Source organism: Rhinopithecus bieti, unplaced genomic scaffold, assembly GCF_001698545.2.
Source record: "Rhinopithecus bieti isolate Rb0 unplaced genomic scaffold, ASM169854v2 scaffold_41905, whole genome shotgun sequence".
Classification (NCBI taxonomy): domain Eukaryota; kingdom Metazoa; phylum Chordata; class Mammalia; order Primates; family Cercopithecidae; genus Rhinopithecus; species Rhinopithecus bieti.
The window spans coordinates 1,087,158-1,102,126 of NW_016817730.1; the positions used below are offsets into that span (position 1 = coordinate 1,087,158).

Here is a 14,969-nt window from a genome sequence, read left to right on the forward strand (position 1 = left end):
TGAAATTTTAAAATCTTAGTAGACTTTTAAAAGAATTTGAACTAGTAATCAAAAAAACTTCCCACAAAGAAAAAGCCTGGGTCCAGATGGCTTTCCTGGTAAATTCTACCAAACATTTAATAGACTAACACCAATCGTTCGCCAACTCTTCCATAAAAAATAGAAGAGGAGGAAAAACTTTCCAACTTATTTTATGAGTCCAGATACAAAAACCAAAGACATCAGAAGAAAAGAAAACAACAGACCAACATCTCCTATGAATATAGTCAGAAAAATCATTAACACAATACTAGTAAACTGAATCCAGCAACATATAAAAAGGATTATATATCATGACCAAGTGGCATTTGTCCCAGGAATGAAAAGTTGTTCTAATATATAAAAATCTGTCACTGTAACACATTATGTTAATAGAATAAAGGACAAAACCTTCATAATCATTTCAATAGATAGAGAAAAAGCATTTAACAAAACAAAACCCAAAACCTTTTCATTATAAAAATACTCAGCAAACGAGGTACAGATTAGAACAGAACTTCTTCAACTTGATAAAGAGCATGTATTTTTTTTTTTGAGACGGAGTCTTGCTCTGTCGCCCAGGCTGGAGTGCAGTGGCGAGATCTCGGCTCACTGCAAGCTCCGCCTCCCGGGTTCACGCCATTCTCTTGCCTCAGCCTCCAAGTAGCTGGGACTACAGGCGCGCACTACCACGCCCGGCTAATTTTTTTTTGTATTTTTTAGTAGAGACGGGGTTTCACCGTGTTAGCCAGAATGGTCTCAATCTCCTGACCTCGTGATCCGCCCGCCTCGGCCCCCCGAAGTGCTGGGATTACAGGCGTGAGCCACCGCGCCTGGCCAGAGCGTGTATTTTTGAAAACCCACAGCTAACGTCAGACTTAGTGCTGAAAGATTGATTGCTTTCACTCTAAGATAAGGAACAGAACAAGAATGTCCACTCTTGCCACTTAATTCAACATTGTACTGGAGGTTCTATTATGGTCAATTATGAAATAAAATTAAATAAAAGGCATCTGAGTATAAGAAATAAAACTGACTCTATTCATACCCGACATTATCTTGTATATAGAAAATAATAAGAAACCCACAGAAAAACTGTTAAAACTAATAAATGAATTCATCAAGGATGCAGGATATAAGATCAATACACAAAAGTCAACTGTATTTCTATACACTAATAATAAAAAATTAGAAAATGAGGTTAATAAAACAATTCTATTTACAGTAGCATCAAAAATATTGAGGAATAAATTTAACAAAAGATATGTAAGACTTATACACTGAAAACACTCTAAAACATCATTGAAATAAGTATTTAAAAAGTAACGAGGCCAGGCGCCGTGGCTCACCCCTATAATCCCAGCACTTTGGGAGGCTGAGGTGGGCAGATCACTTGAGCTCAGGTGCTCAAGGCGAGCCTGGCCAACATGGTGAAACCCCATTGCTACAAAAATACAAAAATTAGCTAGGCCTGATGGCAGGTTCCTGTAATCCCAGCTACTTGAGAAGCTGAGGCCGGAGAATTGCTTGAACCTGGGAGGCGGAGTTGCAGTGAGCCATGATCATGCCGTTGCACTCCAGCCTGGACAACACAGTGAGACTCCATCTCAAAAATAAATAAATAACTAAAATAAAATAATAAATAATAAATTAAAAAATAAAAACTAAATAAAAAACCTATTCTATGTTCATATATTGGAACACTTAATATTGTTAAGATAGCAATACTCCCCAAATTGATTTACAGATTCAATGTGATTCCCAAAAAAATTCCACATGCCTTTTTTTTTGGCAAAAATGTACAAGATGGTACTAAAATTCATATAGAAATTCAAAAGACAGAACTGCTAAAACAATCTAATAAAAGAAGAACTAATTTGGGAAATTAACATATCTCAATTTCAAAACTTACTACAAACTTCAGTAATCGAGATAGTGTGATACTGGCATAAAATCAGTCATATAAATTAAGGAATAGAATTTGAGAGTCCAAGAATAAACCTTTACATTGAAGGTCAATTGATTTTTGACAAGGATGCTAAGGTCCTCCAGTGGGGAAGGAATCATCTTTTCAACAAATGGTGCTGGGACAACCAGATAACCATATGCAAAATAATTCAGCAGAATTCCTATCTGAAACCAAATACAAAAACTAACTCAAAGTAGATAATAGATCTAACCATAAGGGTTAAAACTATGAAACTTTTAGAAGGTAATATAGGAGTAAATCTTCATGTCCTCAGATTAGGCAACAGTTTCTCAGATATGACACCAAAAGCACAAGTGGCAAAAGCAGGAAAAAAAAAAAAAGATAAATAAGACATCATCAAAATTTAACAGGTATTGTTTCAAAGAATACCATCAAGAAAGTAGAAATACAGCCCACAGCATGGGAGAAAATATTTGCAAATTGTGTATCTGACAAGGCACTTGTATCTAGCATATACAAAGAACACTTACAACTCAATAATAAAAAGGCAAACAATCAAATCATGGGCAAAGAGGTGAATAGACCTATCTCTCCAATGAAGATAAACAAATGGCCAATAGGCACATGAAAAGATATTTGACATCATTAGTTATCAGGGAAATGTAAATCAAAACTACAATGAGAGGCTGGGTACCATGGCTCATGCGTGTAATCCCAGCACTTTGGGAGGCCGTGTTGGGTGGATCACTTCAGGCCAGGAGTTTGAGACCAATCTGGCCAACATGGTGAAACCCTGTCTCTACTAAAAACACAAAAATTAGCCTGGTGTGGTGGCACATGCCTGTAATCCTAACTACTTGAGAGGCTGAGGCACGAGAATTGCTTGAGCCTTGGAGGCAGAGGTTGCAGTAAGTGGAGATTGTGCCTCAAACAAAACAAAACAAAACAAAAACCCACATTTGAGATTCTACTTCACATCTATTAGGAGGTCTTGAATCAAAAGGTCCAGCAGTAATTCTTGTCAAGGATGTAGAGAAAGCAGAACCCTCATACTCTTCTGCTGGCAATGTAGAATGGTACAACCACTTTGGAAACCAGTCTAGTCGTTTCTAAAATTATTAAACATAGAGTTACTATATGACCCAGAATTTTACTCCTGGGGATATACCCAAAAGAAATACAAACATATGTCCACACGAAGATTTGTATACAACTTTTCAGAGCCATTGTTACATATTTCCATTTATATAATATGTTGTAAAGTTTTACTTGTATCAACCATTGATTAAATGTTAGTCATATTAATGTTAAAGTATTTAACTTTGCACTTGATTTTAATTAGACTTACTCATTTCTTGCTTGAGATTCTCAATAGAGCTCTGATAATCGAAACAATAGACATAAAAGAATTCACTTATTTTGGTGTAGCTTTTGGCCAATTAGCACTTGGCAAACAACAACCAGAATATTATCTGAGGTCAGCGTTAACAATTCTTTAATTTTCCTTGCATGTAAATGAGTACATGTGCACACATACAATATTTCTTTCATTGAAGCCACCAAGTAAGTGGCAGGTCAAAAAGAAAAGAAAAAAAGGCAAAATCATGTTTAAAACACCCATAGAAAAGATAACTCTCAAAATTGACTATATTTTCATTAAATTTAAGTTCAGGATAGAGAACTTGCTTAGCAGGTGAATCAGTTTGGATTAGGCTTGGATCCTTATAACAACAGCGACAACAAAAATCCCAAATAAAAGTAGCTATACAAGCAGAAGTTTATTTTTCTCACATAAAAGCAATCCTGAGGTTGGCAGTCAAGGGCTGGCATAAGTGTTCCACAATGTCATCAGGAAACCAGACTCTTTTCAGCTTCCCACTCCATATCTGGATGTGATCCTTGTTCAGCAGTATCATCTACTTTGAACAGTAAAATGAAAGAAGACAAAAAGGGCTCACCTAACACTTCTTATGACTGATCACTGACACTTAGTCATACAACTAACTGTAACAGACCCTTGGAAGTGTAATCCTTTAGTTAAGCTAACAGTATACAGAGCTACACTAAGGAAGGAGGAGAAAGTGAAAGGGAGGCAATACCTAGAAATCTCTGCTATAAGAGTGGTGTAACAATCATCAAAATTTCTGTCATTTTGAGTCTAACCAAGCAATGAGCATAAACAAGTTGTATTTATAAACTGCACTTAGAAATTTTCAGTGAGTTTCCATAAATCAAATGTAAACTTTTAAGTTTTTCTTCTACTTTTACGTGCCAGTGGTAATTATCCTGCAGCCATGTTACTTATATATATTTTTCAAAAGCTGTGTGCCAGATCAAAAGTTATAATGTCCAGAGGGGCGGAGCAAGATGGCAGAATAGGAACAGCTCCAGTCTCCAACTCCCAGCGCNTGGCTTAGAAAGAAAGACATTTCATTTAAGAATATCTCCTTATTTAAGAATGTAAATAATTTATTTCAAGAAATTAATTTCTTGAGTAATCTAGAAAGAGTATGAGTAATCAAGAAATTACTCATACCTTAAAACCATATAAAGAAAATATAATAAACAATATGAACTATTATCAGAACTACATAATCACTGTACCTTTGTACACAACAAACATATTCCATGATTTTAATAGAATTTCAGGCATTTATTAAAGATATCACTGATTGCATGGCATCTATGAAACATTTCAATTTAGATAGCTTCGCAATGGCTGACTAAAGGTACCCAGCACTCACCTCCTCCACAAAGAAGGACAAAAGAGCAAGTAGATAGCCCCATGTTGAATGGAGTTTCTAAGACAGAACACAGGAATTCAGCAAGGAAACTTCTGAAGCACCAAAGGACAGAGAATCAAAGCAGTCAGCCTAGTCAGTATTTGCTTGGAGCCAGGAGGAACTCCTCACTGAGGGGAAAATGTAAGCAAAATATCCCCAGTGAGCCACGTTCCCACGCAAACTCCTGCAATCCAGCCAAGGGAGAGCCTCTCAGCCCACATGGGCCCCAAGACTAGTATAGGGAGTTGCCTGGAGCCCATGCAAGGGCTTGGTTCCAGAGATGGACTTTGCACTGGATCCCACACATGATAGAGACCCAAGCAACTGCAGCACAGCACCATTTTGAGACCCCACCTTCCACCTAACTACATCTTGCTCTACCTGCATCTTCACAACCCTGGAGCCACACTGCCAACCCTCGGAGGGTTGTAGTGTTATGATGTCAACTGGACCCAGCAGTACAGCACGTTGCCTAGCACTCTAGCCACACAATATCCTAGACCCCAAAGAAGAGGAGGTGAAATGCAACAAGGAGGCTGCCACTGGGACAAGGAGAGCTAAAGCATACACCTCCCAGAGCCTGAGAGCTGCACGCCCAGGGCTGCTGCTACCACTGTAAGCAACCTCCCTTCCTCTAGCAGCAAGGCCACTGCTCACGTCTTCAGGGGCCTGGGTACTGGCATGAATGAGCATGTCATCCAGGTGCCCAGGGATCAATCTGCCCCACTTGTGGCCTTCAGTACCTGCACACACTACTGGGGTCCTGAGGACAGTCCCACTCCATCACCACTGCTGTCTGTGCATGCTGCCTTGGGGCCTGGGAGTAGGCCTGCCCTGCCTGCTGCCACCAGTGCACACATGCACTGTCCAGGGACATAAGAAATGAGGCCACTCTGCCCACACTACCAGCACCCGCATGAACCTCCCTGGGGCCTGGTGACCAGCTCAGCCAGCCTACCACCACCACTGCTGGCACCTGTGCATGCCATTCAGGTTGGCCTGCTGCCACAATTACCACCATGCCATGNCAAACCTGCACGTTATGCACATGTACCCTAGAACTTGAAGTATAATAAAAATAAATAAATTTTTAAAAAAAGTTATAATGTCCAATACAATGAACTCTGTTTTCAATCACTGTGCAAAAAGGAGCAATGTTTAGAAAAAGCAAATAATCATTTAAGTAATGGCAGAGTCTGAAACAGTTTATAGGGTACCACGTCGATTTCTCACCAAACATGGAGACTTTTCCCCCTGTAGGTACTTGAAGATGGCTGTAAATTATTTGATTCCTCCTATTGAGGCTGGATTCTACTTCTCCTCTCAGTAACCTGGCTATCCCTGTAATATGTTTCCATTAATAGAATGCAGTACAAGAAATACTATGTAACTTCTGGCACTAAGTCTCAAGGGATTTACAGTGTTTGCCTTCATTGCTTGAAATACTTTATTTTGGAACCCAGTTGCCACATTCTTAGAAGTCTAAGCCAAGTTGAGAAGTCATGAGAAGAAGAAACAAAATACAAGCCAATGCTAACTGCCAGTCATGTATATGAATTATATTGGATGATGGAGCCCAGTCAGACCTGCAGATGTCTGCAGCCTCAGCTGAGACAAAGAGTAAATAGACTAAAACAATCCAGATGAACCTGACAAGCCTTATGAAATATGGTACATTTTTGGGCCACTAAAATTTATTATATAATAATATATAACTGATACACACACATAACTGACACACACACCCTCCCATGTTAAATCAGCAATAAAATACAATTTGTTTTCACATGGCATTAGACTGAAAATATTTGTTGTCTTTCTCAAATAATGATTCTTAAACTTGTTAAATCATTAGGAAATGCCCATTGCTCCTTATGAATCAAGACTATGTCTTCTCACCTTTAAATCCATACTGCCTGGACTAGTAGTAGACTGAGTCACATGTAAATATTTATTTATTAAAAGATGCTTTTCAAGAGATACACATTTATAATGTCAAAAGTAAGTGAGGTATAGAGAATGAAAACTTTTGATAAGCACTGTAAAATCTCAATAAAAGATTTATTCTTTTGGAAATTATTTTGAGCATTTTAAAGAGAATGACATTTACAGTAGAATGCTTTCCTTCAATAAAAAAAGGAAGGAATAAAAAAGAAAACCACTTTTGGTAATCTCTCATTTTGTTAGGCATATTAAATTGACCTTTGATTTCTGGCTATTTTTCGAAACATATTTCCTGTACTGTTTGTAGAGTTCTTCAAGTTTAAAGTTCAGAGCCAAATTTGTATTTCATATATTTTTACTACATTGTAAAGAACAAGACTTTAGACTACAGACATTTTTTAGATCCCCTTCATGTGATTACTTTGTGAATTTAATAGTCTATACTATTTAAATCTCTCCTTTCTAATTCTAAAAGGTGATATGGAGTCTGTGCATGACTAAGAATTCAATGTAAAGATAAATTTTAATTATAATTTATAATTTTTCTATACTACTGAGTAAGTAATTATGAAAAATAGCTCAAGAAAATATTCTTTATATTCTTAAAGTTACAAAAATTATGTGGCTTAGAAAGAAAGACATTTCATTTAAGAATATCTCCTTATTTAAGAATGTAAATAATTTATTTCAAGAAATTAATTTCTTGAGTAATCTAGAAAGAGTATGAGTAATCAAGAAATTACTCATACCTTAAAACCATATAAAGAAAATNCTCTACCTGCATCTTCACAACCCTGGAGCCACACTGCCAACCCTCGGAGGGTTGTAGTGTTATGATGTCAACTGGACCCAGCAGTACAGCACGTTGCCTAGCACTCTAGCCACACAATATCCTAGACCCCAAAGAAGAGGAGGTGAAATGCAACAAGGAGGCTGCCACTGGGACAAGGAGAGCTAAAGCATACACCTCCCAGAGCCTGAGAGCTGCACGCCCAGGGCTGCTGCTACCACTGTAAGCAACCTCCCTTCCTCTAGCAGCAAGGCCACTGCTCACGTCTTCAGGGGGCCTGGGTACTGGCATGAATGAGCATGTCATCCAGGTGCCCAGGGATCAATCTGCCCCACTTGTGGCCTTCAGTACCTGCACACACTACTGGGGGTCCTGAGGACAGTCCCACTCCATCACCACTGCTGTCTGTGCATGCTGCCTTGGGGCCTGGGAGTAGGCCTGCCCTGCCTGCTGCCACCAGTGCACACATGCACTGTCCAGGGACATAAGAAATGAGGCCACTCTGCCCACACTACCAGCACCCGCATGAACCTCCCTGGGGCCTGGTGACCAGCTCAGCCAGCCTACCACCACCACTGCTGGCACCTGTGCATGCCATTCAGGTTGGCCTGCTGCCACAATTACCACCAATGCCATGCATGCCATCCAGGAACAAAAGGCCCACCTGGCCCACCACTGCCAGCACCCAAGCAAGCTACTTGGAGGCCCAAGGACTGGTCTGCCTAGGCCTACCATTGCTGGCATGCACACACACTACTCAGGGGCCTGAAGACCTGCACACCCAACTCGCTGCTGCCACCACTGACATCCAAGGACTGGCCCTCCTGGGATCCCTGTCCTGTGTAAAACCTCACCATAGACTCTGCTAACTACTGCAACCTAAGCCACTGAGGAACTCACATACACTGATTATAGCAGAAAAAATTATACAGACACTATACTCCTGCAGCCACTCAGAATCAAAGCCAAATCATCCTACCCAACCAATGCTATAGATACATCTATAGAAAAAAGTCTTTCTGTACAAAAGCCAATCCATAAAATTCAAAGGAGTAACTCATACCAAATGCACAGATATCAACATAAGGACACAAGAAATACATAAAAGCAAGGAAACATGATGCCTCAAATGAAAAACAACACTTCTCCAGTAAAAGATCCCAAAGAAAAGAAAATCTATGAAATGCCTGGAAAATTACTCAAAATAATGTTACTAAAGAAACTAAGTGAGATGCAAGAGAATACAGATAAACAATACAAATAAATCAGAAAAACAATTTATGGCTATTTTGCCTGAGCAACCCTAGTGACAGGAGTCAAAGCAGCAGCATAGGTTGTCCCCATTTCCCTTCCCCTTTCCCTTATCAGGTTGACTTTCTGGGCCCTCCTACACTCCACAGACTCAGTCCCACGACATCCCAGTAACAAGAAAGACAGAACCCTGTGGAGAAGACCAGCAAGGAGAAACGAAGATGCAGGATAAAGAAGGTATTCTCTCTGAGAGAGTTGAGGAGCCAAAGCTAAAGTCCAAATACCCAAGCCTAGGACAAGAGCCCAGAGGCTCTGACTTCCTTATGGAGAGATTACAGAAAGGGAAAAGGTACTTTGTCTCAGGAGACTACAACATGGCCAAAGCCAAGATGAAGAATAAGCGGCTGCCAAGTGCAGAAGCAAACAAGAACCTGGTGACTAGTGACCACATTCTGCCCCAGAGAAAGTCCTTGGTTATCACCAGCAAGCTTACAGGGTAACCCAGGTTGCCCTCTCCTCCTACTCCTCACCCCACTGGATGACCAGCATATAGGCAGGGATGAAATGGGCACCTAGTCAGATCTCAGTTTCTAGGCAGAAATGATTGATTCTCCTAGTGGCTGTTAAGGGGGGGCTCTGAGTCCATTTCTTTGGTTAAATTGAGACTCCTACATCCTCCCTATAGTACAGGTAGGGCCCAGAAATAGGAAAGACTAAGATTGGATAATGCTGCAAATGCTTTCTCTCTTGTGAGAAACTGGAGAGATGTGATTTCTCCTTTTGGAGGAGAATATTCCAAAATTGATTAAGCTGAGCCTTGGGAATAATATGGCAGGTTTTACATCCAAAAACTAACCTGACGTAGCTGGGAAAGGTAGATTAAATGAGACATGTTTTTGTGCTTCTAAGTGTTTTGTCCCTTATGCTGCTATTGCTTCATGTTTCCATTACGGCAGGTTTAGAAAATCTTTCAAAAGAAAGACAGACTTGCTTGCCTAAAACTACAATGCCCACTTAGTTCCCTTTACTTAGTATCTCTTGCAGTTTGCCCTGGCTCTTAAATAATTTAAAGATTGATGATCATTACTCACAGAAAATGGGCACTTTTTCTCTTACTCTCTTCCAGTATGTTGCTTTTGAAAGTATTGTGGGATAATGGGAAAAGCACTGGTTTAGGAGTCAAGGCATCTGGGTTCTAGTTCTACTTTGTCTTAGCAGAGCTCATGTATAACCTTTAAGTCATTTAGCCTCTCTGGATTTTAATTTCCTCATCACTAAAATATAGTTAAATATATACAAGATTGATTCTGATTCTAAAGCCCTATAACTTTCAGCAGAAAAACTCTGTATTGCTCATTGTAAAATTAAAAGTGAGGAAGGCAACAGGTGATGAAGTAATACTGTGGTGCTTTGAAATACTGTGAAAGTATTACACAGGGGAACCATTTGAGGGCTATATGACGAGAGAGAAAGTTGAGATTTGGGAATACAAATTCAGGCAGGCAAGTGAACCTGAACCTCATGTAGGGCATGGTCTTGAGGGTCAAAAAAAAAGAAGAAGAAGGAGAAGGAGAAGGAGAAGGAGAAGGAGAAGGAGAAGGAGAAGGAGGAGAAGGAGAAGGAGAAGGAGAAGGAGAAGAAGCTAGCCATGGAAGCTTCTTGCCTCTGACGCAGCCCACTTTTCCAGTCTACACTGGGGCCTTAGGTTCTTAAAAGCTGCTCTGGCAGCAGAACTGTGCACCTGGGAAGACATGCTCAATCATGTATGCATATGCAGTCAGATATAATATGATACCAGGTGTATTTTGGGGAAGGAGGAAGAAAAGGGATAAACTGAACTAGCCTTTGGGGCTTAGTACTACAGCAGAGCTGGATGAGGAGGTACTTAGGAGATGATTCACCTTGGAGGAAGCTGGGGAAAGTGTTTAGGGAGATGAGGAAGACTGAGAAATCTCTGCCTTCCCAGAACTTGGCAACCCAGCTCTTGTGTGATGTGGAGAAGCAGCAATGCTGGTGATTCATGAACAGGAGGAGGAAAGGACTTGAAAGTGACCAGCATCTACAGTCTAGTTCACCAGCTTGGACTGAATCTAACTGAATACAACCTGCTAGTTATAACAGAGAAGGCCAGGGTGAGAACTAACTATTCAAGAGAGCAAGATTCTGTAATCCTCCCTTGCCCTCTTATATCACAAATTCCAATATGCTAAACATGTGGCCCAATGAGAATGACTGATGAACTTGCTGATGTGCATATAGGGGGATAAGGTGTGTATGTACTTCTCTTCTGACTGGCCATTCAATTGTCAGGCTGTCATTCAGATTGGACAGGAGAAAGGTGGTGAGGAAGGAATGAAGAGAGCAGTATCCCTGGAGTACCTGGCCCCTAGACTCTTTGGCTGTTATTTGTATATAATTTCTGTGCTTCTGGCTCCATTTCCTCATGCTATCACCCTTAATTTAAAGTCCATACGGGAAGGGGAAAATGCTGAACATCATTGTATAGTTTCTTCAATGGTCCTAGCAATGTTACACATAGATATGTCATATTATTACATATGTAAACTTTAAAAAGTCATGATCTAGATGAGAAATTCAAAAAAAGTTATAAAAAAGCTAAACAGAAATCCTGGAACTGAATAATTTAATCAATGAAATTTTTTAAATGCACCTGAGAGCTCAACAATAGATGAAGTCAAGCAGAAGAAAGAATTTTTGACATTGAAAACAGGTTTATAGAAATAAACCAGACAAAGAAAAAGAACTTTTAAAAAAGAAGAAGAAAGTCTATATAAGATATGGGACACTGTAAAGTGACTAAATATTCAAATGTGGCGTGATTTGGAAGGAGAAAAGATGAGCAAAATACAGAGAACCTATATAATGAAATAGTATCTGAAAATATCTGTAATAGATATAGACATCTGGATACAGGAAGCTCAAAAATTCTTAAATAGATTTAACTCAAAAATCTCTTCCCAAGGCACATTATCATCAAATTGTCAGAAAAGACAAAGATTTCTAAAACAAGAGAAAAGTGTCAAGTCTCAAATAAAAGAATCCTTATCAGACTAACAGCAGATTTCTCAACAAAAACTATGTAAATCCAGTAGAAACTGGAATGATATATTCAAAGTGCAGGAAAAAAAAAACCTATCAGCCAAGAATACTACATGCAACAAACCTATCCTTCAAAACTGAAGAAGAAATAAAGTCTTTCCCAGACAAGCAAAAACTGAGGGAATTCATCATCATTAGACCAGTGCTAAAATAAATGCTTAAGAGAGCCTGTCTTAGTCCATTTGTGCAGCTATAAAGAAATACTTGAGGCTGAATAATTTATAAAGAGGTTTATTTGGCTCTTGGTTCAGCAAGCTGTTCAAGAAACATGACACTGGCATCTGCATCAGGTAAGGGACTCAGGCTGCTTCCTCCAATGGCAGGAAACAACTACAACAACAACAACAACAACAACAAAACTGGCAAGTGCAGAGATCACATAGTGAGAGAGAAAGACTGAGAGCAAGTAGATGCCAGGCTCTTTTTAACAACCAGCTCTCATAGGAACTGGTAGAATGAGAACTCACTCATTACCATGAGGATGGTACCAAGCCATTAAGGAGGGATCTGCCCAAATGACCCAAACACCTTTAGGGCCCACCTCCAACTCTGAAGATCAACTTTCAACATGAGATCTGGGGAACAAACATCCAAACTATAGCAGAGTCATACACCTGGAAGCAAAAAGACAACATCTACTATCTTGAAAACACACAAAAGTAAAAAATTCATTGGTAGAATAGATAACACAAATGAGAAAGAGAAGGGACTGAAATGTTACCACTGTGGAAAACCATGAAACTGTAAAAGTAAACAGTAAAAGAGGAAGAAAGAAACAAAGGATATTTTAAAAATCAGAAAAAAATTCAACAAAATAACAGGAGTAAGTCCTCACATATCACTAACAACCTTCAATGTAAATGGTTTAAATTCCCCAACTAAAAGATATAGATTGGCTGAATGGATTAAAAACAACAACAAGACCCAACTATATGCTGCCTACAAGAAACTCACTTCGCCTCTTAAGACATAAACTAAAAGTAAAGGGATGGAAAAGGATATTACACATAAATGAAAACCAAAATTGTGTAGAAGTGGCTATACTTATGTCAGACAAAATAGACTTTAAGTCAAAAAACGTAAAAAGAGACAAAGAAGGTCATTATATAATGACAAAGGATCAATTTAGCAACAGGATATTACAAATGTAAATATATACGCACCCAACACTGAAGTACTCAGATATGTAAAGCAAATATTATTAGAGTTAGAGAGATAAAGCATAACATAATAATAGTTGAGGACTTTAACACCCCACTTTCAGCACTGAACAGATCACCTAGACAGAAAATAAATTTAAAAAAACATCAAATTTAATCTGCACTATAGACCAAATGGACCTAACAGACATTTATAGGACATTTCTTCCATCTTATCAGCACATGGAACATTCTCCAGGATAAACTACATGTTAGCCCACAAAACAAGTCTCGACAAATTTTTAAAAATCTAAATCATATCAAGTATCTTCTCAGACCTCAGTGGAATAAAACTAGAAATCAGTAATAAGAAAACTTTGGAAACTAAACGAATACATGGAATTTAAACAAAAAGCTCCTGAATGACCCCCAGGTCAATGAAGAAATTAAGGAAACAATGACAACGGAAACACAACATACCAAAATTAATAGGATACAGCAAAAGCAGTGCTAAGAGAATTTATAGCAATAAACACCTACATCAAAGAAGTAGAAAAATTTCAAATTAACAATGTAACAATACATCTCAAAGAGCTAAGAAAGTAAGAACAAAGCAAACCCTGAGTTAGTAGTGGGAAAGAAATAATGAAGATTAGAACAGAAATAAGCAAAATAGAGTCTAAAAAAGATACAAAGGATCAGTGAAACAAAAAGTTTGTTTTTGAAAAGATAAAACTGACAAACTGCTAGCTAGACTAACCAAGAAAAGAAGATCCAAATAAATAAATTCAGAAACAAAGAAGGAGATATTACAACTTATAACACAAAAATACAAAGGATCATTAGAGATTATTATGAACAACTATCTGCTAACAAATTGGAGAACCTAAAAAAATGAATAAATTCCTAGAGACATACAATATACCAAGATGAAATCAGGAAGAAAGAACATCTGAACAGACCAATAAGAGGTAAAGAGATTGAATCAGTAATAAAGTCTATCATCAAAGAAAAGCTCAGGACAGGATGGTTTTACTACTGAATTCTACCAAACCTATAAAGAAGACCTATCACCAATTCTTCTCAAACTATTTTTTTAAAAATTAAGGAGGAGGAAATCCTAACGTATTTTTTGAGGTCAGCATTATTCTGATACCAAAACCAGATAAGAACACAATAAAAAAAGAAAACTACAGGCTAATATCCCTGATAAACATAGACACAAAAATCCTCAACAAAATAATACTAAAGCAAACTAAATTCAACAATACATCAGAAAGATAATACATGATGATCAAATGGAATTTATCCCAAGGACACAAGGATGGTTCAACATACACAAATCAATAAATGTGATACATCCTATCAACAGATTGAAGGAGAAAAACCATATGATCATCTGAACAGATGTAGAAAAGCATTTGGTAAAATTCAACATCCCTTTATGATAAAAACACTCAACAAATTAGGCATAGAAGAAACATACCTCAACATAATAAAGGCTGTATATGAAAAACTCATAGTTAACATTATACTGAATGGGGACAAGTTGAAAAGCCTTTCTTCTAAGAACTGGAATGAGACAAGGATGCCCACTTTCACAACACTTATTCAAAATACTACTGGAAGTCTTAGCCAGAAAAATCAGGCAAGAAAAAGAAATAGACATCAAGATAAACAAATCAAAAAAGAGACATCAAAATTGGAAAATAGGAAGAGTAACTGTTCCTCTTTGCAGACAACATGATTTTATATATTAAAAAAACTAAAGACTCTGCCAGAAAACTTTTAGAACTGATAAATGAATTCAGTACAGTTGTAGGATACAAAATCAACATACACAAATTAGCAGCATCCCTATACACCAATAACAAACTAGCATAAAAAAGAAATCAAGAAAGCAATCCCAATGATAATAGCTACAAAAAAAACCCCACAAAATACCTAGGAATAAATTTTACTAAGGATGTGAAAGACTTGTACAACGAAAACTA

General features: G+C 38.2%; 1 pseudogene; it reads left to right on the forward strand.

Annotated features, from left to right (window-relative positions):
- Positions 1 to 9,216, forward strand: part of LOC108517971 (alpha-endosulfine pseudogene) — a 72,668-nt pseudogene extending 63,452 nt beyond the window's left edge.
- The last annotated feature ends 5,753 nt before the right edge of the window (positions 9,217 to 14,969 follow it).